At 38.3% G+C, this 26623-nt stretch overlaps 19 non-coding genes across 19 annotated transcripts; all 19 read left to right on the forward strand.

Moving 5' to 3' along the window:
- The first annotated feature begins 1390 nt into the window (after positions 1 to 1390).
- On the forward strand, positions 1391 to 1463 carry trnam-cau (transfer RNA methionine (anticodon CAU)). Its single transcript has one exon. It is a non-coding gene; the product is annotated as a tRNA-Met (tRNA).
- Positions 1464 to 4503: 3040 nt separating this feature from the next.
- Positions 4504 to 4576, forward strand: trnam-cau (transfer RNA methionine (anticodon CAU)). The gene has a single exon. It is a non-coding gene; the product is annotated as a tRNA-Met (tRNA).
- A 3180-nt stretch (positions 4577 to 7756) lies between these two features.
- On the forward strand, positions 7757 to 7829 carry trnam-cau (transfer RNA methionine (anticodon CAU)). The gene has a single exon. It is a non-coding gene; the product is annotated as a tRNA-Met (tRNA).
- A 1705-nt stretch (positions 7830 to 9534) lies between these two features.
- Positions 9535 to 9607, forward strand: trnam-cau (transfer RNA methionine (anticodon CAU)). Its single transcript has one exon. It is a non-coding gene; the product is annotated as a tRNA-Met (tRNA).
- A 1630-nt stretch (positions 9608 to 11237) lies between these two features.
- On the forward strand, positions 11238 to 11313 carry trnai-uau (transfer RNA isoleucine (anticodon UAU)). Its single transcript has one exon. It is a non-coding gene; the product is annotated as a tRNA-Ile (tRNA).
- Positions 11314 to 13557: 2244 nt separating this feature from the next.
- On the forward strand, positions 13558 to 13630 carry trnam-cau (transfer RNA methionine (anticodon CAU)). The gene has a single exon. It is a non-coding gene; the product is annotated as a tRNA-Met (tRNA).
- A 1196-nt stretch (positions 13631 to 14826) lies between these two features.
- Positions 14827 to 14899, forward strand: trnam-cau (transfer RNA methionine (anticodon CAU)). Its single transcript has one exon. It is a non-coding gene; the product is annotated as a tRNA-Met (tRNA).
- A 1196-nt stretch (positions 14900 to 16095) lies between these two features.
- trnam-cau (transfer RNA methionine (anticodon CAU)) lies at positions 16096 to 16168 on the forward strand. Its single transcript has one exon. It is a non-coding gene; the product is annotated as a tRNA-Met (tRNA).
- Positions 16169 to 16441: 273 nt separating this feature from the next.
- trnam-cau (transfer RNA methionine (anticodon CAU)) lies at positions 16442 to 16514 on the forward strand. Its single transcript has one exon. It is a non-coding gene; the product is annotated as a tRNA-Met (tRNA).
- Positions 16515 to 17710: 1196 nt separating this feature from the next.
- Positions 17711 to 17783, forward strand: trnam-cau (transfer RNA methionine (anticodon CAU)). The gene has a single exon. It is a non-coding gene; the product is annotated as a tRNA-Met (tRNA).
- A 1073-nt stretch (positions 17784 to 18856) lies between these two features.
- On the forward strand, positions 18857 to 18929 carry trnam-cau (transfer RNA methionine (anticodon CAU)). Its single transcript has one exon. It is a non-coding gene; the product is annotated as a tRNA-Met (tRNA).
- Positions 18930 to 19201: 272 nt separating this feature from the next.
- Positions 19202 to 19274, forward strand: trnam-cau (transfer RNA methionine (anticodon CAU)). The gene has a single exon. It is a non-coding gene; the product is annotated as a tRNA-Met (tRNA).
- Positions 19275 to 22204: 2930 nt separating this feature from the next.
- On the forward strand, positions 22205 to 22277 carry trnam-cau (transfer RNA methionine (anticodon CAU)). Its single transcript has one exon. It is a non-coding gene; the product is annotated as a tRNA-Met (tRNA).
- Positions 22278 to 22549: 272 nt separating this feature from the next.
- trnam-cau (transfer RNA methionine (anticodon CAU)) lies at positions 22550 to 22622 on the forward strand. The gene has a single exon. It is a non-coding gene; the product is annotated as a tRNA-Met (tRNA).
- Positions 22623 to 22890: 268 nt separating this feature from the next.
- On the forward strand, positions 22891 to 22963 carry trnam-cau (transfer RNA methionine (anticodon CAU)). Its single transcript has one exon. It is a non-coding gene; the product is annotated as a tRNA-Met (tRNA).
- A 975-nt stretch (positions 22964 to 23938) lies between these two features.
- Positions 23939 to 24011, forward strand: trnam-cau (transfer RNA methionine (anticodon CAU)). The gene has a single exon. It is a non-coding gene; the product is annotated as a tRNA-Met (tRNA).
- A 976-nt stretch (positions 24012 to 24987) lies between these two features.
- Positions 24988 to 25060, forward strand: trnam-cau (transfer RNA methionine (anticodon CAU)). The gene has a single exon. It is a non-coding gene; the product is annotated as a tRNA-Met (tRNA).
- Positions 25061 to 25691: 631 nt separating this feature from the next.
- trnam-cau (transfer RNA methionine (anticodon CAU)) lies at positions 25692 to 25764 on the forward strand. The gene has a single exon. It is a non-coding gene; the product is annotated as a tRNA-Met (tRNA).
- Positions 25765 to 26393: 629 nt separating this feature from the next.
- trnam-cau (transfer RNA methionine (anticodon CAU)) lies at positions 26394 to 26466 on the forward strand. The gene has a single exon. It is a non-coding gene; the product is annotated as a tRNA-Met (tRNA).
- The last annotated feature ends 157 nt before the right edge of the window (positions 26467 to 26623 follow it).

The following is a 26623-nucleotide window of genomic DNA, read 5'->3' on the forward strand; positions in this document are numbered from 1 at the left end:
TCTCAGATGTTTTGGACTTTCAGACAATACATACTTTTGTTTCGGTGGATACCACATCTTAAGGTCGATATCTATATTTCTTACTTTCGAATGAAATCATAGTTTTTTTCTCAGGTGTTGTGGACTTTCAGACCATACATTTTGGCACGGTGCTTACAACGTCACTGTCAAAATCTGAAGGTCGTTATCGATATTTTTTCTTTACGCTTATTGTTTGAAAGTGCCTCGTTGGCGCAGCAGGCACTGCGTCAGTCTCATAATCTGAAGGTCGTGAGTTCGATCCTCACACGGGGCAGCCAAGCTTTTTAAAGACAGTGTTTTCTGAAGATTAAGTGAAAATTAATTCTCAGTGGTATTTGACGTTCAGACGATACATACTTTTGTCACGGTGCTTACAACGTCACTGTCAAAATCTGAAGGTCGGTATCGATATTTATATTTTTTAATTTAGAATGAAATCATTGTTTTTTTCTTAGGTGTTGTGGACTTTCAGACCATACATTTTGGCACGGTGCTTACAACGTCACTGTCAAAATCTGAAGGTCGGTATCGATATCTATATTTTTTACTTTAGAATGAAATCATTGTTTTTTTCTTAGGTGTTGTGGACTTTCAGACCATACATTTTGGCACGGTGCTTACAACGTCACTGTCAAAAAGTGAAGGTCGGTATCGATATTTTTTCTTACATTTAAAGATTTAATGTGCCTCGTTGGTGCAGCAGGCAGCGCGTCAGTCTCATAATCTGGAGGTCGTGAGTTCGATCCTCACACGGGGCAGCATAGCTTATAAAAAGACTGTTGTCTGAAGGTGAAAATAAATTCTCAGTCGTTTTGGACTTTCAGACAATACATACTTTTGTCACGGTGGAAACCACATCTTAAGGTCGATATCAAATTGTTTTACTTTAGAATGAAATCATTGTTTTTTTCTCAGGTGTTGTGGTTTTTCAGACCATACATTTTGGCACGGTGCTTACAACGTCACTGTCAAAAAGTGAAGGTCGGTATTGATATTTTTTTCTTTCGATTTGTCGATTAAATGTGCTTCGTTAGCCCAGTAGGTAGCGCATCAGTCTCATAATCTGAAGGTCATGAGTTCGATCCTCACACAGGGCAGCAAAGGTTTTAAAAAGACAGTGTTGTCCGAAGATGAAGTGAAAATTAATTCTCAGTTGTTTTGGACTTTCAGACAATACATACTTTTGTCACAGTGGATACCACATCTTAAGGTCGATATCTATATTTTTTACTTTAGAATGAAATCATATTTTTTTTCTCAGGTGATGTGGACTTTCAGACCATACATTTTGGCACGGTGCTTACAACGTCACTGTCAAAATCTGAAAGTCGTTATCGATATTTTTTCTTTACGCTTAATGTTTACAAGTGCCTCGTTGGCGCAGCAGGCAGCGCGTCAGTCTCATAATCTGAAGGTCGTGAGTTCGATCCTCACACGGGGCAGCAAAGCTCTTAAAAAGACAGTGTTTTCTGAAGATGAAGTGAAAATTAATTCTCAGTGGTATTGGACGTTCAGACGATACATACTTTTGTCACGGTGCTTACAACGTCACTGTAAAATCTGAAGGTCGGTATCGATATCTATATTTTTTACTTTAGAATGAAATCATTGTTTTTTTCTTAGGTGTTGTGGACTTTCAGACCATACATTTTGGCACGGTGCTTACAACGTCACTGTCAAAATCTGAAGGTCGGTATCGATATTTTTTCTTACACTTAACGCTTTAATGTGCCTGGTTGGTGCAGCAGGCAGCGCCTCAGTCTCATAATCTGAAGGTCGTGAGTTAGATCCTCACACGGGGCAGCAAAGAATTTAAAAAGAAAGTGTTGTCTGAAGAATAAGTGACAATTAATTCTCAGATGTTTTGGACTTTCAGACAATACATGCTTTTGTTTCGGTGGATACCACATCTTAAGGTCGATATCTATATTTCTTACTTTCGAATGAAATCATAGTTTTTTTCTCAGGTGTTGTGGACTTTCAGACCATACATTTTGGCACGGTGCTTACAACGTCACTGTCAAAAAGTGAAGGTCGGTATCGATATTTTTTCTTACATTTAAAGATTTAATGTGCCTCGTTGGTGCAGCAGGCAGCGCGTCAGTCTCATAATCTGGAGGTCGTGAGTTCGATCCTCACACGGGGCAGCATAGCTTATAAAAAGACTGTTGTCTGAAGGTGAAAATAAATTCTCAGTCGTTTTGGACTTTCAGACAATACATACTTTTGTCACGGTGGAAACCACATCTTAAGGTCGATATCAAATTGTTTTACTTTAGAATGAAATCATAGTTTTTTTCTCAGGTGTTGTGGTTTTTCAGACCATACATTTTGGCACGGTGCTTACAACGTCACTGTCAAAATCTGAAGGTCGGTATAGATATTTTTTCTTACACTCAATGATTTGATGTGCCTCGTTGGTGCAGCAGGCAGTGCATCAGTCTCATAATCTGAAAGTCGTGTGTTCGATCCTCACACGGGTCAGCAAAGCTTATAAAAAGACTGTTGTCTGATGGTGAAAATGAGTTCTCAGTGGTTTTGGACTTTCAGACAATACATACTTTTGTCACGGTGGAAACCACATCTTAAGGTCGATATCAAATTGTTTTACTTTAGAATGAAATCATTGTTTTTTTCTCAGGTGTTGTGGTTTTTCAGACCATACATTTTGGCACGGTGCTTACAACGTCACTGTCAAAAAGTGAAGGTCGGTATTGATATTTTTTTCTTTCGATTTGTTGATTAAATGTGCTTCGTTAGCCCAGTAGGTAGCGCATCAGTCTCATAATCTGAAGGTCGTGAGTTCGATCCTCACACAGGGCAGCAAAGGTTTTAAAAAGACAGTGTTGTCCGAAGATGAAGTGAAAATTAATTCTCAGTTGTTTTGGACTTTCAGACAATATATACTTTTGTCACAGTGGATACCACATCTTAAGGTCGATATCAAATTGTTTTACTTTAGAATGAAATCATAGTTTTTTTCTCAGGTGTTGTGGTTTTTCAGACCATACATTTTGGCACGGTGCTTACAACGTCACTGTCAAAAAATGAATGTCGGTATTGATAATTTTTTCTTTCGATTTGTTGATTAAATGTGCCTCGTTAGCGCAGTACGTAGCGCGTCAGTCTCATAATCTGAAGGTTGTGAGTTCGATCCTCACACGGGGCAGCAAAGCTTTTAAAAAGACAGTGTTTTCTGAAGATGAAGTGAGAATTAATTCTCAGTGGTATTGGACGTTCAGACGATACATACCTTTATCACGGTGCTCACAACGTCACTGTCAAAATCTGAAGGTCGGTATCGATATCTATATTTTTTACTTTAGAATGAAATCATTGTTTTTTTCTTAGGTGTTGTGGACTTTCAGACCATATATTTTGGCACGGTGCTTACAACGTCACTGTCAAAATCTGAAGGTCGGTATCGATATTTTTTCTTACACTTAATGATTTAATGTGCCTCGTTGGTGCAGCGGGCAGCGCGTCAGTCTCATAATCTGGAGTTCGTGAGTTCGATCCTCACACGGGGCAGGAAACTTATAAAAAGACTGTTGTCCGAAGGTGAAAATTAATTCTCAGTTGTTTTGGACTTTCAGACTATACATACTTTTGTCACGGTGGAAACCACATCTTAAGCTCGATATCAAATTGTTTTACTTTAGAATGAAATCATTGTTTTTTTCTCAGGTGTTGTGGTTTTCCAGACCACACATTTTGGCACGGTGCTTACAACATCACTGTCAAAAAGTGAAGGTCGGTATAGATATTTTTTTCTTTCGATTTGTTGATTGAATGTGCCTCGTTAGCGCAGTAGGTAGCCCGTCAGTCTCATAACCTGCAGGTCGTGAGTTCGATCCTCACACGGGGCCGCAAAGCTTTTAAAAAGACAGTGTTGTCCGAAGATGAAGTGAAAATGAATTCTCAGTGGTTTTGGACTTTCAGACAATACATACTTTTGTCACAGTGGATACCAAATCTTAAGGTCGATATCTATATTTTTTACTTTAGAATGAAATCATTGTTTTTTTCTCAGGTGTTGTGGACTTTCAGACCATACATTTTGGCACGGTGCTTACAACGTCACTGTCAAAAAGTGAAGGTCGTTATCGATATTTTTTCTTTACGCTTAATGTTTAGAAGTGCCTCGTTGGCGCAGCAGGCAGCGCGTCAGTCTCATAATCTGAAGGTCGTGAGTTCGATCCTCACACGGGGAAGCCAAGCTTATAAAAAGACAGTGTTGTCTGAAGGTGAAAATTAATTCTCAGTGGTTTTGGACTTTCAGACAATACATACTTTTGTCACGGTGGAAACCACATCTTAAGGTTGATATCAAATTGTTTTACTTTAGAATGAAATCATTGTTTTTTTCTCAGGTGTTGTGGTTTTTCAGACCATACCTTTTGGCACGGTGCTTACAACGTCACTGTCAAAAAGTGAAGGTCGGTATCGATATTTTTTTCTTTCGATTTGTCGATTAAATGTGCTTCGTTAGCGCAGCAGGTAGCGCGTCAGTCTCATAATCTGAAGGTCGTGAGTTCGATCCTCACACGGGGCAGCAAAGCTCTTAAAAAGACAGTGTTTTCTGAAGATGAAGTGAAAATGAATTCTCAGTGGTATTGGACGTTCAGACGATACATACTTTTGTCACGGTGCTTACAACGTCACTGTAAAATCTGAAGGTCGGTATCGATATCTATATTTTTTACTATAGAATGAAATCATTGTTTTTTTCTTAGGTGTTGTGGACTTTCAGACCATACATTTTGGCACGGTGCTTACAACGTCACTGTCAAAATCTGAAGGTCGGTATCGATATTTTTTATTACACTTAACGCTTTAATGTGCCTGGTTGGTGCAGCAGGCAGCGCGTCAGTCTCATAATCTGAAGGTCGTGAGTTAGATCCTCACACGGGGCAGCAAAGATTTTAAAAAGAAAGTGTTGTCTGAAGAATAAGTGACAATTAATTCTCAGATGTTTTGGACTTTCAGACAATACATACTTTTGTTTCGGTGGATACCACATCTTAAGGTCGATATCTATATTTCTTACTTTCGAATGAAATCATAGTTTTTTTCTCAGGTGTTGTGGACTTTCAGACCATACATTTTGGCACGGTGCTTACAACGTCACTGTCAAAATCTGAAGGTCGTTATCGATATTTTTTCTTTACGCTTATTGTTTGAAAGTTCCTCGTTGGCGCAGCAGGCACTGCGTCAGTCTCATAATCTGAACGTCGTGAGTTCGATCCTCACACGGGGCAGCCAAGCTTTTTAAAGACAGTGTTTTCTGAAGATTAAGTGAAAATTAATTCTCATTGGTATTTGACGTTCAGACCATACATACTTTTGTCACGATGCTTACAACGTCACTGTCAAAATCTGAAGGTCGGTATCGATATCTATATTTTTTAATTTAGAATGAAATCATTGTTTTTTTCTTAGGTGTTGTGGACTTTCAGACCATACATTTTGGCACGGTGCTTACAACGTCACTGTCAAAATCTGAAGGTCGGTATCGATATCTATATTTTTTACTTTAGAATGAAATCATTGTTTTTTTCTTAGGTGTTATGGACTTTCAGACCATACATTTTGGCACGGTGCTTACAACGTCACTGTCAAAAAGTGAAGGTCGTTATCGATATTTTTTCTTACATTTAAAGATTTAATGTGCCTCGTTGGTGCAGCAGGCAGCGCGTCAGTCTCATAATCTGGAGGTCGTGAGTTCGATCCTCACACGGGGCAGCAAAGCTTATAAAAAGACTATTGTCTGAAGGTGAAAATAAATTCTCAGTCGTTTTGGACTTTCAGACAATACATACTTTTGTCACGGTGGAAACCACATCTTAAGCTCGATATCAAATTGTTTTACTTTAGAATGAAATCATAGTTTTTTTCTCAGGTGTTGTGGTTTTCCAGACCACACATTTTGGCACGGTGCTTACAACATCACTGTCAAAAAGTGAAGGTCGGTATCGATATTTTTTTCTTTCGATTTGTCGATTAAATGTGCCTCGTTAGCGCAGTAGGCAGCCCGTCAGTCTCATAATCTGAAGGTCGTGAGTTCGATCCTAACACGGGGCAGCAAAGCTTTTAATAAGAAAGTGTTGTCTGAAGATGAAGTGAAAATTAATTCTCAGGCGTTTTGGACTTCCAGACAATACATACTTTTGTCACGGTGGAAACCACATCTTAAGGTCGATATCAAATTGTTTTACTTTAGAATGAAATCATAGTTTTTTTCTCAGGTGTTGTGGTTTTTCAGACCATACATTTTGGCACGGTGCTTACAACGTCACTGTCAAAATCTGAAGGTCGGTATCGATATTTTTTTCTTACACTAAATGATTTAATTTACCTCGTTGGTGCAGCAGGCAGCGCGTCAGTCTCATAATCTGAAGGTCGTGAGTTCGATCCTCACAAGGGGCAGCAAAGCTTATAAAAAGACTGTTGTCTGATGGTGAAAATTAATTCTCAGTGGTTTTGGACTTTCAGACAAAACATACTTTTGTCATGGTGGAAACCACATCTTAAGGTCGATATCAAATTGTTTTACTTTAGAATGAAATCATAGTTTTTTTCTCAGGTGTTGTGGTTTTTCAGACCATACATTTTGGCACGGTGCTTACAACGTCACTGTCAAAAAGTGAAGGTCGGTATCAATATTTTTTCTTTACGATGAATGTTTAAAAGTACCTCGTTGGCGCGGCAGGCAGCGCGTCAGTCTCATAATCTGAAGGTCGTGAGTTTGATCCTCACACGGAGCAGCAAAGCTTATAAAAAGACAGTGTTGTCTGAAGGTGAAAATTAATTCTCAGTGGTTTTGGACTTTCAGACAATACATACTTTTGTCACGGTGGAAACCACATCTTAAGGTCGATATCAAATTGTTTTACTTTAGAATGAAATCATTGTTTTTTTCTCAGGTGTTGTGGTTTTTCAGACCATACATTTTGGCACGGTGCTTACAACGTCACTGTCAAAATCTGAAGGTCGGTATCGATATTTTTTTCTTACACTAAATGATTTAATTTGCCTCGTTGGTGCAGCAGGCAGCGCGTCAGTCTCATAATCTGAAGGTCGTGAGTTCGATCCTCACAAGGGGCAGCAAAGCTTATAAAAAGACTGTTCTCTGATGGTGAAAATTAATTCTCAGTGGTTTTGGACTTTCAGACAATACATACTTTTGTCACGGTGGAAAGCACATCTTAAGGTCGATATCAAATTGTTTTACTTTAGAATGAAATCATTATTTTTTTCTCAGGTGTTGTGGTTTTTCAGACCATACATTTTGGCACGGTGCTTACAACGTCACTGTCAAAATCTGAAGGTCGGTATCGATATTTTTTTCTTACACTAAATGATTTAATTTGCCTCGTTGGTGCAGCAGGCAGCGCGTCAGTCTCATAATCTGAAGGTCGTGAGTTCGATCCTCACACGGGGCAGCAAAGCTTTTAAAAAAACAGTGTTTTCTGAAGATGAAGTGAAAATTAATTCTCAGTGGTATTGGACGTTCAGACGATACATACTTTTGTCACGGTGCTTACAACGTCACTGTCAAAATCTGAAGGTCGGTATCCATATCTATATTTTTTACTTTAAAATGAAATCATTGTTTTTTTCTCAGGTGATGTGGACTTTCAGACCATACATTTTGGCACGGTGCTTACAACGTCACTGTCAAAATCTGAAGGTCGTTATCGATATTTTTTCTTTACGCTCAATGTTTAATAGTGCCTCGTTGGCGCAGCAGGCAGCGCGTCAGTCTCATAATCTGAAGGTCGTGAGTTCGATCCTCACACGGGGCAGCAAAGCTTATAAAAAGACAGTGTTGTCTGAAGGTGAAAATTAATTCTCAGTGGTTTTGGACTTTCAGACAATACATACTTTTGTCACGGTGGAAACCACATCTTAAGGTCGATATCAAATTGTTTTACTTTAGAATGAAATCATTGTTTTTTTCTCAGGTGTTGTGGTTTTTCAGACCATACATTTTGGCACGGTGCTTACAACGTCACTGTCAAAAAGTGAAGGTCGGTATTGATAATTTTTTCTTTCGATTTGTTGATTAACCTGTTGGGTCTAAGGGGCAGCATTTGCACGTCTGGATAAAAAAAATGTACCCGATTTAATCTGGTTACTAATCCTACCCAGTAACTAGAATATGCATATACTTATTATATATGGATAGAAAACACTCTAAAGTTTCCAAAACTGTTTGAATGGTGTCTGTGAGTATAACAGAACTCATTTGGCAGGCAAAACCCTGAGACATTTTCTGACAGGAAGTGGATACCTGATGTGTTGTATTGACTTTAAACCTATCCCATTGAAAAACACAGGGGCTTAGGAATATTTTGGCACTTCCTATTGCTTCCACTAGATGTCACCAGCCTTTACAAAGTGTTTTGAGTCTTCTGGAGGGAGATCTGACCGAACAAGAGCCATGGAACGATGATGTCCCATTAGACACCTGGCGCGCGTGTTCATGTTGTGTACCCTCGTTCCAATACGTTATAAAAGAGTATGCATTCGTCCACCTTGAATATTATTCATGTTCTGGTTAAAAAAGGCCCTAATGATTTATGCTATACAACGTTTGACATGTTTGAACGAACGGAAATATATTTTTTCCCCTCGTTCATGACGAGAAGTCCGGCTGGCTTACATCATGTGCTAACGAGACGGAGATTTTTGGACATAAATGATGAGCTTTTTTGAACAAAACTACATTCGTTATGGACCTGTGATACCTGGAAGTGACATCTGATGAAGAGAATCAAAGGTAATGGATTATTTACATAGTATTTTCGATTTTAGATCTCCCCAACATGACGTCTAGTCTGTATCGCAACGCGTATTTTTCTGGGCGCAGTGCTCAGATTATTGCAAAGTGTGATTTCCCAGTAAGGTTATTTTTAAATCTGGCAAGTTGATTGAGTTCAAGAGATGTAAATCTATAATTCTTTAAATGACAATATAATATTTTACCAATGTTTTCTAATTTTAATTATTTAATTTGTGACGCTGACTTGACTGCCGGTTATTGGAGGGAAACGATTTCCTCAACATCAATGCCATAGTAAAACGCTGTTTTTGGATATAAATATGAACTTGATAGAACTAAAAATGCATGCATTGTCTAACATAATGTCCTAGGAGTGTCATCTGATGGAGATTGTAAAAGGTTAGTGCATCATTTTAGCTGGTTTTATGGTTTTGGTGACCCTGTCTTTGACTTGACAAAACATTACACACAACTCTTGTAAATGTACTGTCCTAACATACTCTAAATGTATGCTTTCGCCGTAAAACCTTTTTGAAATCGTAAAACGTGGTTAGATTAAGGAGATGTTTATCTTTCAAATGGTGTAAAATAGTTGTATTTTTGAAAAATTTGAATTTTGACATTTATTTGGATTCAAATTTGCCGCTCTTGAAATGCACCTGCTGTTGATGGAGTGCACCACGGGTGGCACGCTAGCGTCCCACCTAGCCCCAAGAGGTTAAATGTCCTCGTTAGCGCAGTAGGTAGCGCGTCAGTCTCATAATCTGAAGGTCGTGAGTTCGATCCTCACACGGGGCAGCAAAGCTTTTAATAAGAAAGTGTTGTCTGAAGGTGAAAATTAATTCTCAGTGGTTTTGGACTTCCAGACAATACATACTTTTGTCAAAGTGGATACCACATCTTAAGGTCGATATCTATATTTTTTACTTTAGAATGAAATCATTGTTTTTTTCTCAGGTGTTGTGGTTTTTCAGACCATACATTTTGGCACGGTGCTTACAACGTCACTGTCAAAAAGTGAAAGTCGTTATCGATATTTTTTCTTTACACTTTATGTTTAAAAGTGCCTCATTGGCGCAGCAGGCGGTGCGTCAGTCTCATAATCTGAAGGTCGTGAGTTCGATCCTCACACGGGGCAGCAAGGCTTTTTAAAAAAAAAGTGTTTTCTGAAGATGAAGTGAAAATTAATTCTCAGTGGTTTTGGACTTTCAGACAATACATACTTTTGTCACGGTGGAAACCACATCTTAAGGTCGATATCAAATTGTTTTACTTTAGAATGAAATCATAGTTTTTTTCTCAGGTGTTGTGGTTTTTCAGACCATACATTTTGGCACGGTGCTTACAACGTCACTGTCAAAATCTGAAGGTCGGTATCGATATTTTTTTCTTACACTAAATGATTTAATTTACCTCGTTGGTGCAGCAGGCAGCGCGTCAGTCTCATAATCTGAAGGTCGTGAGTTCGATCCTCACAAGGGGCAGCAAAGCTTATAAAAAGACTGTTGTCTGATGGTGAAAATTTATTCTCAGTGGTTTTGGACTTTCAGACAAAACATACTTTTGTCATGGTGGAAACCACATCTTAAGGTCGATATCAAATTGTTTTACTTTAGAATGAAATCATAGTTTTTTTCTCAGGTGTTGTGGTTTTTCAGACCATACATTTTGGCACGGTGCTTACAACGTCACTGTCAAAAAGTGAAGGTCGGTATCAATATTTTTTCTTTACGATGAATGTTTAAAAGTGCCTCGTTGGCGCGGCAGGCAGCGCGTCAGTCTCATAATCTGAAGGTCGTGAGTTTGATCCTCACACGGGGCAGCAAAGCTTATAAAAAGACAGTGTTGTCTGAAGGTGAAAATTAATTCTCAGTGGTTTTGGACTTTCAGACAATACATACTTTTGTCACGGTGGAAACCACATCTTAAGGTCGATATCAAATTGTTTTACTTTAGAATGAAATCATTGTTTTTTTCTCAGGTGTTGTGGTTTTTCAGACCATACATTTTGGCACGGTGCTTACAACGTCACTGTCAAAATCTGAAGGTCGGTATCGATATTTTTTTCTTACACTAAATGATTTAATTTGCCTCGTTGGTGCAGCAGGCAGCGCGTCAGTCTCATAATCTGAAGGTCGTGAGTTCGATCCTCACAAGGGGCAGCAAAGCTTATAAAAAGACTGTTGTCTGATGGTGAAAATTAATTCTCAGTGGTTTTGGACTTTCAGACAATACATACTTTTGTCACGGTGGAAACCACATCTTAAGGTCGATATCAAATTGTTTTACTTTAGAATGAAATCATAGTTTTTTTCTCAGGTGTTGTGGTTTTTCAGACCATACATTTTGGCACGGTGCTTACAACGTCACTGTCAAAAAGTGAAGGTCGGTATTGATCCTCTTTTCTTTCGATTTGTTGATTAAATGTGCCTCGTTAGTGCAGTAGGTAGTGCGTCAGTCTTATAATCTGAAGGTCGTGAGTTCGATCCTCACACGGGTCAGCAAAGCTTTTAAAAAGAAAGTGTTTTCTGAAGATGAAGTGAAAATTAATTCTCAGTGGTTTTGGACTTTCAGAAAATACATACTTTTGTCACAGTGGATACCACATCTTAAGGTCGATATCTATATTTTTTACTTTAGAATGAAATCATTGTTTTTTCTCAGGTGATGTGGACTTTCAGACCATACATTTTGGCACAGTGCTTACAACGTCACTGTCAAAAAGTGAAGGTTGGTATCGATAATTTTTTCTTTTGATTTGTTGATTAAATGTGTTTCGTTAGCGCAGTAGGTAGCGTGTCAGTCTCATAATCTGAAGGTCGTGAGTTTGATCCTCACACGGGTCAGCAAAGCCTTTAAAAAGACAGTGTTGTCTGAAGATGAAGTGACAATTAATTCTCAGATGTTTTGGACTTTCAGACAATACATACTTTTGTCACGGTGGATACCACATCTTAAGGTCGATATCTATATTTTTTACTTTAGAATTAAATCATCGTTTTTTTCTCAGGTGTTGTGGACTTTCAGACCATACATTTTGGCACGGTGCTTACAACGTCACTGTCAAAATCTGAAGGTCTGTATCGATATCTATATTTTTTAATTTAGAATGAAATCATTGTTTTTTTCTTAGGTGTTGTGGACTTTCAGACCATACATTTTGGCACGGTGGTTACAACGTCACTGTCAAAATCTGAAGGTCGGTATCGATATTTTTTCTTACACTTAATGCTTTAATGTGCCTCGTTGGTGCAGCAGGCAGCCCGTCAGTCTCATAATCTGAATGTCGTGAGTTCAATCCTCACACGGGGCAGCGAAGCTTATAAAAAGACTCTAGTCCGATGGTGAAAATTAATTCTCGCTGGTTTTGGACTTTCAGACAATACATACTTTTGTCACGGTGGAAACCACATCTTAAGGTCGATATCAAATTGTTTTACTTTAGAATGAAATCATAGTTTTTTTTCTCAGGTGTTGTGGTTTTTCAGACCATACATTTTGGCACGGTGCTTACAACGTCACTGTCAAAAAGTGAAGGTCGGTATCGATCATTTTTTCTTTTGATTTGTTGATTAAATGTGTTTCGTTAGCGCAGTAGGTAGCGCATCAGTCTCATAATCTGAAGGTCGTGAGTTCGATCCTCACACGGGTCAGCAAAGCCTTTAAAAAGACAGTGTTGTCTGAAGATGAAGTGACAATTAATTCTCATATGTTTTGGACTTTCAGACAATACATACTTTTGTCACGGTGGATACCACATCATAAGGTCGATATCTATATTTTTTACTTTAGAATGAAATCATAGTTTTTTTCTCAGGTGTTGTGGACTTTCAGACCATACATTTTGGCACGGTGCTTACAACGTCACTGTCAAAATCTGAAGGTCTGTATCGATATCTATATTTTTTACTTTAGAATGAAATCATTGTTTTTTTCTTAGGTGTTGTGGACTTTCAGACCATACATTTTGGCACGGTGGTTACAACGTCACTGTCAAAATCTGAAGGTCGGTATCGATATTTTTTCTTACACTTAATGCTTTAATGAGCCTCGTTGGTGCAGCAGGCAGCACGTCAGTCTCATAATCTGAATGTCGTGAGTTCAATCCTCACACGGGGCAGCGAAGCTTATAAAAAGACTCTTGTCCGATGGTGAAAATTAATTCTCGCTGGTTTTGGACTTTCAGACAATACATACTTTTGTCACGGTGGAAACCACATCTTAAGGTCGATATCAAATTGTTTTACTTTAGAATGAAATCATAGTTTTTTTCTCAGGTGTTGTGGATTTTCAGACCATACATTTTGGCACGGTGCTTACAACGTCACTGTCAAAATCTGAAGGTCGTTATCGATATATTTTCTTTACGCTTAATGTTTAAAAGTTCCATGTTGGCGCAGCAGGCAGCGCGTCAGTCTCATAATCAGAAGGTCATGAGTTTGATCCTCACACGGGGCAGCAAAGCTTTTAAAAAGACAGTGTTTTCTGAAGATGAAGTGAAAATTAATTCTCAGTGTTATTGGACGTTCAGACGATACATACTTTTGTCACGGTGCTTACAACGTCACTGTAAAATCTGAAGTTCGGTATCGATATCTATATTTTTTACTTTAGAATGAAATCATTGTTTTTTTCTCAGGTGTTGTGGTTTTTCAGACCATACATTTTGGCACGGTGCTTACAACATCACTGTCAAAAAGTGAAGGTCGGTATCGATAATTTTTTCTTTCGATTTGTTGATTAAATGTGCTTCGTTAGCGCAGTAGGTAGCGCGTCAGTCTCATAATCTGAAGGTCGTGAGTTAGATCCTCACACGGGGCAGCAAAGATTTTAAAAAGAAAGTGTTGTCTGAAGAATAAGTGACAATTAATTCTCAGATGTTTTGGACTTTCAGACAATACATACTTTTGTCACGGTGGATACCACATCTTAAGGTCGATATCTATATTTTTTACTTTAGAATGAAATCATAGTTTTTTTCTCAGGTGTTGTGGACTTTCAGACCATACATTTTGGCACGGTGCTTACAACGTCACTGTCAAAATCTGAAGGTCGGTATCAATATTTTTTCTTTACGCTTAATGTTTAAAAGTCCCTCGTTGGCGCAGCAGGCAGCGCGTCAGTCTCATAATCTGAAGGTCGTGAGTTCGATCCTCACACGGGGCAGAAAAGCTTATAAAAAGACAGTGTTGTCTGAAGGTGAAAATTAATTCTCAGTGGTTTTGGACTTTCAGACAATACATACTTTTGTCACGGTGGAAACCACATCTTAAGGTCGATATCAAATTGTTTTACTTTAGAATGAAATCATAGTTTTTTTCTCAGGTGTTGTGGTTTTTCAGACCATACATTTTGTCACGGTGCTTACAACGTCACTGTCAAAATCTGAAGGTCGGTATCGATATTTATATTTTTTAATTTAGAATGAAATCATAGTTTTTTTCTTAGGTGTTGTGGACTTTCAGACCATACATTTTGGCACGGTGCTTACAACGTCACTGTCAAAATCTGAAGGTCGGTATCGATATCTATATTTTTTACTTTAGAATGAAATCATTGTTTTTTTCTTAGGTGTTGTGGACTTTCAGACCATACATTTTGGCACGGTGCTTACAACGTCACTGTCAAAAAGTGAAGGTCGGTATCGATATTTTTTCTTACATTTAAAGATTTAATGTTCCTTGTTGGTGCTGCAGGCAGCGCGTCAGTCTCATAATCTGAAGGTCGTGAGTTCGATCCTCACAAGGGGCAGCAAAGCTTATAAAAAGACTGTTGTCTGATGGTGAAAATTAATTCTCAGTGGTTTTGGACTTTCAGACAAAACATACTTTTGTCACGGTGGAAACCACATCTTAAGGTCGATATCAAATTGTTTTACTTTAGAATGAAATCATAGTTTTTTTCTCAGGTGTTGTGGTTTTTCAGACCATACATTTTGGCACGGTGCTTACAACGTCACTGTCAAAAAGTGAAGGTCGGTATCGATAATTTTTTCTTTCGATTTGTTGATTAAATGTGCTTCGTTAGCGCAGTAGGTAGCGCGTCAGTCTCATAATCTGAAGGTCGTGAGTTAGATCCTCACACGGGGCAGCAAAGATTTTAAAAAGAAAGTGTTGTCTGAAGAATAAGTGACAATTAATTCTCAAATGTTTTGGACTTTCAGACAATACATACTTTTGTCACGGTGGATACCACATCTTAAGGTCGATATCTATATTTTTTACTTTAGAATGAAATCATAGTTTTTTTCTCAGGTGTTGTGGACTTTCAGACCATACATTTTGGCACGGTGCTTACAACGTCACTGTCAAAATCTGAAGGTCGGTATCAATATTTTTTCTTTACGATGAATGTTTAAAAGTGCCTCGTTGGCGCGGCAGGCAGCGCGTCAGTCTCATAATCTGAAGGTCGTGAGTTTGATCCTCACACGGGGCAGCAAAGCTTATAAAAAGACAGTGTTGTCTGAAGGTGAAAATTAATTCTCAGTGGTTTTGGACTTTCAGACAATACATACTTTTGTCACGGTGGAAACCACATCTTAAGGTCGATATCAAATTGTTTTACTTTAGAATGAAATCATAGTTTTTTTCTCAGGTGTTGTGGTTTTTCAGACCATACATTTTGTCACGGTGCTTACAACGTCACTGTCAAAATCTGAAGGTCGGTATCGATATTTATATTTTTTAATTTAGAATGAAATCATAGTTTTTTTCTTAGGTGTTGTGGACTTTCAGACCATACATTTTGGCACGGTGCTTACAACGTCACTGTCAAAATCTGAAGGTCGGTATCGATATCTATATTTTTTACTTTAGAATGAAATCATTGTTTTTTTCTTAGGTGTTGTGGACTTTCAGACCATACATTTTGGCACGGTGCTTACAACGTCACTGTCAAAAAGTGAAGGTCGGTATCGATATTTTTTCTTACATTTAAAGATTTAATGTGCCTCGTTGGTGCTGCAGGCAGCGCGTCAGTCTCATAATCTGAAGGTCGTGAGTTCGATCCTCACAAGGGGCAGCAAAGCTTATAAAAAGACTGTTGTCTGATGGTGAAAATTAATTCTCAGTGGTTTTGGACTTTCAGACAAAACATACTTTTGTCACGGTGGAAACCACATCTTAAGGTCGATATCAAATTGTTTTACTTTAGAATGAAATCATAGTTTTTTTCTCAGGTGTTGTGGTTTTTCAGACCATACATTTTGGCACGGTGCTTACAACGTCACTGTCAAAAAGTGAAGGTCGGTATCGATAATTTTTTCTTTCGATTTGTTGATTAAATGTGCTTCGTTAGCGCAGTAGGTAGCGCGTCAGTCTCATAATCTGAAGGTCGTGAGTTAGATCCTCACACGGGGCAGCAAAGATTTTAAAAAGAAAGTGTTGTCTGAAGAATAAGTGACAATTAATTCTCAGATGTTTTGGACTTTCAGACAATACATACTTTTGTCACGGTGGATACCACATCTTAAGGTCGATATCTATATTTTTTACTTTAGAATGAAATCATAGTTTTTTTCTCAGGTGTTGTGGACTTTCAGACCATACATTTTGGCACGGTGCTTACAACGTCACTGTCAAAAAGTGAAGGTCGGTATCGATAATTTTTTCTTTCGATTTGTTGATTAAATGTGCTTCGTTAGCGCAGTAGGTAGCGCGTCAGTCTCATAATCTGAAGGTCGTGAGTTAGATCCTCACACGGGGCAGCAAAGATTTTAAAAAGAAAGTGTTGTCTGAAGAATAAGTGACAATTAATTCTCAGATGTTTTGGACTTTCAGACAATACATACTTTTGTCACGGTGGATACCACATCTTAAGGTCGATATCTATATTTTTTACTTTAGAATGAAATCATAGTTTTTTTCTCAGGTGTTGTGGACTTTCAGACCATACATTTTGGCACGGTGCTTACAACGTCACTGTCAAAATCTGAAGGTCGGTATCAATATTTTTTCTTTACGATGAATGTTTAAAAGTGCCTCGTTGGCGCGGCAGGCAGCGCGTCAGTCTCATAATCTGAAGGTCGTGAGTTTGATCCTCACACGGGGCAGCAAAGCTTATAAAAAGACAGTGTTGTCTGAAGGTGAAAATTAATTCTCAGTGGTTTTGGACTTTCAGACAATACATACTTTTGTCACGGTGGAAACCACATCTTAAGGTCGATATCAAATTGTTTTACTTTAGAATGAAATCATAGTTTTTTTCTCAGGTGTTGTGGTTTTTCAGACCATACATTTTGTCACGGTGCTTACAACGTCACTGTCAAAATCTGAAGGTCGGTATCGATATTTATATTTTTTAATTTAGAATGAAATCATAGTTTTTTTCTTAGGTGTTGTGGACTTTCAGACCATACATTTTGGCACGGTGCTTACAACGTCACTGTCAAAATCTGAAGGTCGGTATCGATATCTATATTTTTTACTTTAGAATGAAATCATTGTTTTTTTCTTAGGTGTTGTGGACTTTCAGACCATACATTTTGGCACGGTGCTTACAACGTCACTGTCAAAAAGTGAAGGTCGGTATCGATATTTTTTCTTACATTTAAAGATTTAATGTGCCTCGTTGGTGCTGCAGGCAGCGCGTCAGTCTCATAATCTGAAGGCCGTGAGTTCGATCCTCACAAGGGGCAGCAAAGCTTATAAAAAGACTGTTGTCTGATGGTGAAAATTAATTCTCAGTGGTTTTGGACTTTCAGACAAAACATACTTTTGTCACGGTGGAAACCACATCTTAAGGTCGATATCAAATTGTTTTACTTTAGAATGAAATCATAGTTTTTTTCTCAGGTGTTGTGGTTTTTCAGACCATACATTTTGGCACGGTGCTTACAACGTCACTGTCAAAAAGTGAAGGTCGGTATCGATAATTTTTTCTTTCGATTTGTTGATTAAATGTGCTTCGTTAGCGCAGTAGGTAGCGCGTCAGTCTCATAATCTGAAGGTCGTGAGTTAGATCCTCACACGGGGCAGCAAAGATTTTAAAAAGAAAGTGTTGTCTGAAGAATAAGTGACAATTAATTCTCAGATGTTTTGGACTTTCAGACAATACATACTTTTGTCACGGTGGATACCACATCTTAAGGTCGATATCTATATTTTTTACTTTAGAATGAAATCATAGTTTTTTTCTCAGGTGTTGTGGACTTTCAGACCATACATTTTGGCACGGTGCTTACAACGTCACTGTCAAAATCTGAAGGTCGGTATCAATATTTTTTCTTTACGATGAATGTTTAAAAGTGCCTCGTTGGCGCGGCAGGCAGCGCGTCAGTCTCATAATCTGAAGGTCGTGAGTTTGATCCTCACACGGGGCAGCAAAGCTTATAAAAAGACAGTGTTGTCTGAAGGTGAAAATTAATTCTCAGTGGTTTTGGACTTTCAGACAATACATACTTTTGTCACGGTGGAAACCACATCTTAAGGTCGATATCAAATTGTTTTACTTTAGAATGAAATCATAGTTTTTTTCTCAGGTGTTGTGGTTTTTCAGACCATACATTTTGTCACGGTGCTTACAACGTCACTGTCAAAATCTGAAGGTCGGTATCGATATTTATATTTTTTAATTTAGAATGAAATCATAGTTTTTTTCTTAGGTGTTGTGGACTTTCAGACCATACATTTTGGCACGGTGCTTACAACGTCACTGTCAAAATCTGAAGGTCGGTATAGATATTTTTTCTTACACTCAATGACTTGATGTTCCTCGTTGGTGCAGCAGGCAGCGCGTCAGTCTCATAATCTGGAGGTCGTGAGTTCGATCCTCACACGGGGCAGCAAAGCTTATAAAAAGACTGTTGTCTGAAGGTTAAAATTAATTCTCAGTCGTTTTGGACTTTCAGACAATACATACTTTTGTCACGGTGGAAACCACATCTTAAGGTCGATATCAAATTGTTTTACTTTAGAATGAAATCATAGTTTTTTTCTCAGGTGTTGTGGTTTTTCAGACCATACATTTTGGCACGGTGCTTACAACGTCACTGTCAAAAAGTGAAGGTCGGTATTGATATTTTTTTCTTTCGATTTGTCGATTAAATGTGCTTCGTTAGCGCAGTAGGTAGCGCATCAGTCTCATAATCTGAAGGTCGTGAGTTCGATCCTCACACGGGGCAGCAAAGCTTTTAAAAAGACAGTGTTGTCCGAAGATGAAGTGAAAATTAATTCTCAGTTGTTTTGGACTTTCAGACAATACATACTTTTGTCACAGTGGATACCACATCTTAAGGTCGATATCTATATTTTTTACTTTAGAATGAAATCATAGTTTTTTTCTCAGGTGATGTGGACTTTCAGACCATACATTTTGGCATGGTGCTTACAACGTCACTGTCAAAATCTGAAGGTCGTTATCGATATTATTTCTTTACGCTTACTAATTAGAAGTGCCTCGTTGGCGCAGCAGGCAGCGCGTCAGTCTCATAATCTGAAGGTCGTGAGTTCGATCCTCACACGGGGCAGCAAAGCTCTTAAAAAGACACTGTTTTCTGAAGATGAAGTGAAAATTAATTCTCAGTGGTATTGGACGTTCAGACGATACATACTTTTGTCACGGTGCTTACAACGTCACTGTAAAATCTGAAGGTCGGTATCGATATCTATATTTTTTACTATAGAATGAAATCATTGTTTTTTTCTTAGGTGTTGTGGACTTTCAGACCATACATTTTGGCACGGTGCTTACAACGTCACTGTCAAAATCTGAAGGTCGGTATCGATATTTTTTCTTACACTTAACGCTTTAATGTGCCTGGTTGGTGCAGCAGGCAGCGCGTCAGTCTCATAATCTGAAGGTCGTGAGTTAGATCCTCACACGGGGCAGCAAAGATTTTAAAAAGAAAGTGTTGTCTGAAGAATAAGTGACAATTAATTCTCAGATGTTTTGGACTTTCAGACAATACATACTTTTGTCACGGTGGATACCACATCTTAAGGTCGATATCTATATTTTTTACTTTAGAATGAAATCATAGTTTTTTTCTCAGGTGTTGTGGACTTTCAGACCATACATTTTGGCACGGTGCTTACAACGTCACTGTCAAAATCTGAAGGTCGGTATCAATATTTTTTCTTTACGATGAATGTTTAAAAGTGCCTCGTTGGCGCGGCAGGCAGCGCGTCAGTCTCATAATCTGAAGGTCGTGAGTTTGATCCTCACACGGGGCAGCAAAGCTTATAAAAAGACAGTGTTGTCTGAAGGTGAAAATTAATTCTCAGTGGTTTTGGACTTTCAGACAATACATACTTTTGTCACGGTGGAAACCACATCTTAAGGTCGATATCAAATTGTTTTACTTTAGAATGAAATCATAGTTTTTTTCTCAGGTGTTGTGGTTTTTCAGACCATACATTTTGGCACGGTGCTTACAACGTCACTGTCAAAATCTGAAGGTCGGTATCGATATTTTTTTCTTACACTCAATGATTAAATTTACCTCGTTGGTGCAGCAGGCAGCGCGTCAGTCTCATAATCTGAAGGTCGTGAGTTAGATCCTCACACGGGGCAGCAAAGATTTTAAAAAGAAAGTGTTGTCTGAAGAATAAGTGACAATTAATTCTCAGATGTTTTGGACTTTCAGACAATACATACTTTTGTCACGGTGGATACCACATCTTAAGGTCGATATCTATATTTTTTACTTTAGAATGAAATCATAGTTTTTTTCTCAGGTGTTGTGGACTTTCAGACCATACATTTTGGCACGGTGCTTACAACGTCACTGTCAAAATCTGAAGGTCGGTATCAATATTTTTTCTTTACGATGAATGTTTAAAAGTGCCTCGTTGGCGCGGCAGGCAGCGCGTCAGTCTCATAATCTGAAGGTCGTGAGTTTGATCCTCACACGGGGCAGCAAAGCTTATAAAAAGACAGTGTTGTCTGAAGGTGAAAATTAATTCTCAGTGGTTTTGGACTTTCAGACAATACATACTTTTGTCACGGTGGAAACCACATCTTAAGGTCGATATCAAATTGTTTTACTTTAGAATGAAATCATAGTTTTTTTCTCAGGTGTTGTGGTTTTTCAGACCATACATTTTGGCACGGTGCTTACAACGTCACTGTCAAAAAGTGAAGGTCGGTATCGATAATTTTTTCTTTCGATTTGTTGATTAAATGTGCTTCGTTAGCGCAGTAGGTAGCGCGTCAGTCTCATAATCTGAAGGTAGTGAGTTAGATCCTCACACGGGGCAGCAAAGATTTTAAAAAGAAAGTGTTGTCTGAAGAATAAGTGACAATTAATTCTCAGATGTTTTGGACTTTCAGACAATACATACTTTTGTCACGGTGGATACCACATCTTAAGGTCGATATCTATATTTTTTACTTTAGAATGAAATCATAGTTTTTTTCTCAGGTGTTGTGGACTTTCAGACCATACATTTTGGCACGGTGCTTACAACGTCACTGTCAAAATCTGAAGGTCGGTATCAATATTTTTTCTTTACGATGAATGTTTAAAAGTGCCTCGTTGGCGCGGCAGGCAGCGCGTCAGTCTCATAATCTGAAGGTCGTGAGTTTGATCCTCACACAGGGCAGCAAAGCTTATAAAAAGACAGTGTTGTCTGAAGGTGAAAATTAATTCTCAGTGGTTTTGGACTTTCAGACAATACATACTTTTGTCACGGTGGAAACCACATCTTAAGGTCGATATCAAATTGTTTTACTTTAGAATGAAATCATAGTTTTTTTCTCAGGTGTTGTGGTTTTTCAGACCATACATTTTGTCACGGTGCTTACAACGTCACTGTCAAAATCTGAAGGTCGGTATCGATATTTATATTTTTTAATTTAGAATGAAATCATAGTTTTTTTCTTAGGTGTTGTGGACTTTCAGACCATACATTTTGGCACGGTGCTTACAACGTCACTGTCAAAATCTGAAGGTCGGTATCGATATCTATATTTTTTACTTTAGAATGAAATCATTGTTTTTTTCTTAGGTGTTGTGGACTTTCAGACCATACATTTTGGCACGGTGCTTACAACGTCACTGTCAAAAAGTGAAGGTCGGTATCGATATTTTTTCTTACATTTAAAGATTTAATGTGCCTCGTTGGTGCTGCAGGCAGCGCGTCAGTCTCATAATCTGAAGGTCGTGAGTTCGATCCTCACACGGGGCAGCAAAGCTTATAAAAAGACAGTGTTGTCTGAAGGTGAAAATTAATTCTCAGTGGTTTTGGACTTTCAGACAATACATACTTTTGTCACGGTGGAAACCACATCTTAAGGTCGATATCAAATTGTTTTACTTTAGAATGAAATCATAGTTTTTTTCTCAGGTGTTGTGGTTTTTCAGACCATACCTTTTGGCACGGTGCTTACAACGTCACTGTCAAAAAGTGAAGGTCGGTATCGATATTTTTTTCTTTCGATTTGTCGATTAAATGTGCTTCGTTAGCACAGTAGGTAGCGCGTCAGTCTCATAATCTGAAGGTCGTGAGTTCGATCCTCACACGGGGCAGCAAAGCTTTTAAAAAGACAGTGTTGTCCGAAGATGAAGTGAAAATGAATTCTCAGTTGTTTTGGACTTTCAGACAATACATACTTTTGTCACAGTGGATACCACATCTTAAGGTCGATATCTATATTTTTTACTTTAGAATGAAATCATATTTTTTTTCTCAGGTGATGTGGACTTTCAGACCATACATTTTGGCACGGTGCTTACAACGGCACTGTCAAAATCTGAAAGTCGTTATCGATATTTTTTATTTACGCTTAATGTTTACAAGTGCCTCGTTGGCGCAGCAGGCAGCGCGTCAGTCTCATAATCTGAAGGTCGTGAGTTCGATCCTCACACGGGGCAGCAAAGCTTATAAAAAGACAGTGTTGTCTGAAGGTGAAAATTAATTCTCAGTGGTTTTGGACTTTCAGACAATACATACTTTTGTCACGGTGGAAACCACATCTTAAGGTCGATATCAAATTGTTTTACTTTAGAATGAAATCATAGTTTTTTTCTTAGGTGTTGTGGTTTTTCAGACCATACCTTTTGGCACGGTGCTTACAACGTCACTGTCAAAAAGTGAAGGTCGGTATCGATATTTTTTTCTTTCGATTTGTCGATTAAATATGCTTCGTTAGCGCAGTAGGTAGCGCGTCAGTCTCATAATCTGAAGGTCGTGAGTTCGATCCTCACACGGGGCAGAAAAGCTTTTAAAAAGACAGTGTTGTCCGAAGATGAAGTGAAAATTAATTCTCAGTTGTTTTGGACTTTCAGACAATACATACTTTTGTCACAGTGGATACCACATCTTAAGGTCGATATCTATATTTTTTACTTTAGAATGAAATCATAGTTTTTTTCTCAGGTGATGTGGACTTTCAGACCATACATTTTGGCACGGTGCTTACAACGTCACTGTCAAAATCTGAAGGTCGTTATCGATATTATTTCTTTACGCTTAATAAATAGAAGTGCCTCGTTGGCGCAGCAGGCAGCGCGTCTGTCTCATAATCTGAAGGTCGTGAGTTCGATCCTCACACGGGACAGCAAAGCTTTTAAAAAAACAGTGTTTTCTGAAGATGAAGTGAAAATTAATTCTCAGTGGTATTGGACGTTCAGACGATACATACTTTTGTCACGGTGCTTACAACGTCACTGTCAAAATCTGAAGGTCGGTATCGATATCTATATTTTTTACTTTAGAATGAAATCATTGTTTATTTCTTAGGTGTTGTGGACTTTCAGACCATACATTTTGGCACGGTGCTTACAACGTCACTGTCAAAATCTGAAGGTCGGTATCGATATTTTTTCTTACACTTAATGATTTAATGTTCCTCGTTGGTGCAGCAGGCAGCGCGTCAGTCTCATAATCTGAAGGTCGTGAGTTCGATCCTCACACGGGGCTGCAAAGCTTATAAAAAGACAGTGTTGTCTGAAGGTGAAAATGAATTCTCAGTGCTTTTGGACTTTCAGACAATACATACTTTTGTCACGGTGGAAACCACATCTTAAGGTCGATATCAAATTGTTTTACTTTAGAATGAAATCATAGTTTTTTTCTCAGGTGTTGTGATTTTTCAGACCATACATTTTGGCACGGTGCTTACAACGTCACTGTCAAAAAGTGAAGGTCGGTATTGATAATTTTTTCTTTCGATTTGTTGGTTAAATGTGCCTCGTTAGCGCAGTAGGTAGCGCGTCAGTCTCATAATCTGAAGGTCGTGAGTTCGATCCTCACACGGGGCAGCAAAGCTTTTAATAAGAAAGTGTTGTCTGAAGATGAAGTGAAAATTAATTCTCAGTGGTTTTGGACTTCCAGACAATACATACTTTTGTCACAGTGGATACCACATCTTAAGGTCGATATCTATATTTTTTACTTTAGAATGAAATCATTGTTTTTTTCTCAGGTGTTGTGGTTTTTCAGACCATACATTTTGGCACGGTGCTTACAACGTCACTGTCAAAAAGTGAAGGTCGTTATCGATATTTTTTCTTTACGCTTAATGTTTAAAAGTGCCTCGTTGGCGCAGCAGGCAGCGCGTCAGTCTCATAATCTGAAGGTCGTGAGTTCGATCCTCACACAGGGCAGCAAAGCTTTTAAAAAAACAGTGTTTTCTGAAGATGAAGTGAAAATTAATTCTCAGTGGTATTGGACGTTCAGACGATACATACTTTTGTCACGGTGCTTACAACGTCACTGTCAAAATCTGAAGGTCGGTATCCATATCTATATTTTTTACTTTAGAATGAAATCATAGTTTTTTTCTCAGGTGATGTGGACTTTCAGACCATACATTTTGGCACGGTGCTTACAACGTCACTGTCAAAATCTGAAGGTCGTTATCGATATTTTTTCTTTACGCTTAATGTTTAGAAGTGCCTCGTTGGTGCAGCAGGCAGCGCGTCAGTCTCATAATCTGAAGGTTGTGAGTTCGATCCTCACACGGGGCTGCAAAGCTTATAAAAAGACAGTGTTGTCTGAAGGTGAAAATGAATTCTCAGTGGTTTTGGACTTTCAGACAATACATACTTTTGTCACGGTGGAAACCACATCTTAAGGTCGATATCAAATTGTTTTACTTTAGAATGAAATCATAGTTTTTTTCTCAGGTGTTGTGGTTTTTCAGACCATACATTTTGGCACGGTGCTTACAACGTCACTGTCAAAAAGTGAAGGTCGGTATTGATAGTTTTTTCTTTCGATTTATTGATTAAATGTGCCTCGTTAGCGCAGTAGGTAGCGCGTCAGTCTCATAATCTGAAGGTCGTGAGTTCGATCCTCACACGGGGCAGCAAAGCTTTTAATAAGAAAGTGTTTTCTGAAGATGAAGTGAAAATTAATTCTCAGTGGTATTGGACGTTCAGACGATACATACTTTTGTCACGGTGCTTACAACGTCACTGTCAAAATCTGAAGGTCGGTATCGATATCTATATTTTTTACTTTAGAATGAAATCATTGTTTATTTCTTAGGTGTTGTGGACTTTCAGACCATACATTTTGGCACGGTGCTTACAACGTCACTATCAAAATCTGAAGGTCGTTATCGATATTTTTTCTTTACGCTCTATGTCTAAAAGTGCCTCGTTGGCGCAGCGTGCAGCGCGTCAGTCTCATAATCTGAAGGTCGTGAGTTCGATCCTCACACTGGGCAGCAAAGTTTATAGAAAGACAGTGTTGTCTGAAGGTGAAAATTAATTCTCAGTCGTTTTGGACTTTCAGACAATACATACTTTTGTCACGGTGGAAACCACATCTTAAGGTCAATATCAAATTGTTTTACTTTAGAATGAAATCATTGTTTTTTTCTCAGGTGTTGTGGTTTTTCAGACCATACATTTTGGCACGGTGCTTACAACGTCACTGTCAAAAAGTGAAGGTCGGTATCGATCATTTTTTCTTTCGATTTGTTGATTAAATGTGCTTCGTTAGCGCAGTAGGTAGCGCGTCAGTCTCATAATCTGAAGGTCGTGAGTTAGATCCTCACACGGGGCAGCAAAGCTCTTAAAAAGACAGTGTTTTCTGAAGATGAAGTGAAAATGAATTCTCAGTGGTATTGGACGTTCAGACTATACATACTTTTGTCACGGTGCTTACAACGTCACTGTAAAATCTGAAGGTCGGTATCGATGTCTATATTTTTTACTTTAGAATGAAATCATTGTTTTTTTCTTAGGTGTTGTGGACTTTCAGACCATACATTTTGGCACGGTGCTTACAACGTCACTGTCAAAATCTGAAGGTCGGTATCGATATTTTTTCTTACACTTAATGCTTTAATGTGCCTGGTTGGTGCAGCAGGCAGCGCGTCAGTCTCATAATCCGAAGGTCGTGAGTTCGATCCTCACACGGGTTAGCAAAGCTTATAAAAAGACAGTGTTGTCTGAAGGTGAAAATTAATTCTCAGTGGTTTTGGACTTTCAGAAAATACATACTTTTGTCACGGTGGAAACCACATCTTAAGGTCGATATCAAATTGTTTTACTTTAGAATGAAATCATTGTTTTTTTCTCAGGTGTTGTGGTTTTTCAGACCATACATTTTGGCACGGTGCTTACAACGTCACTGTCAAAAAGTGAAGGTCGGTATTGATAATTTTTTCTTTCGATTTGTTGATTAAATGTGCCTCGTTAGCGCAGTAGGTAGCGCGTCAGTCTCATAATCTGAAGGTCGTGAGTTCGATCCTCACACAGGGCAGCAAAGCTTTTAATAAGAAAGTGTTGTCTGAAGATGAAGTTAAAATTAATTCTCAGTGGTTTTGGACTTCCAGACAATACATACTTTTGTCACAGTGGATACCACATCTTAAGGTCGATATCTATATTTTTTACTTTAGAATGAAATCATTGTTTTT

This window comes from Salmo salar, chromosome 02 (genome assembly GCF_965601325.2).
Source record: "Salmo salar chromosome 02, fSalSal1, whole genome shotgun sequence".
In the NCBI taxonomy this organism is placed as follows: Eukaryota; Metazoa; Chordata; class Actinopteri; order Salmoniformes; family Salmonidae; genus Salmo; species Salmo salar.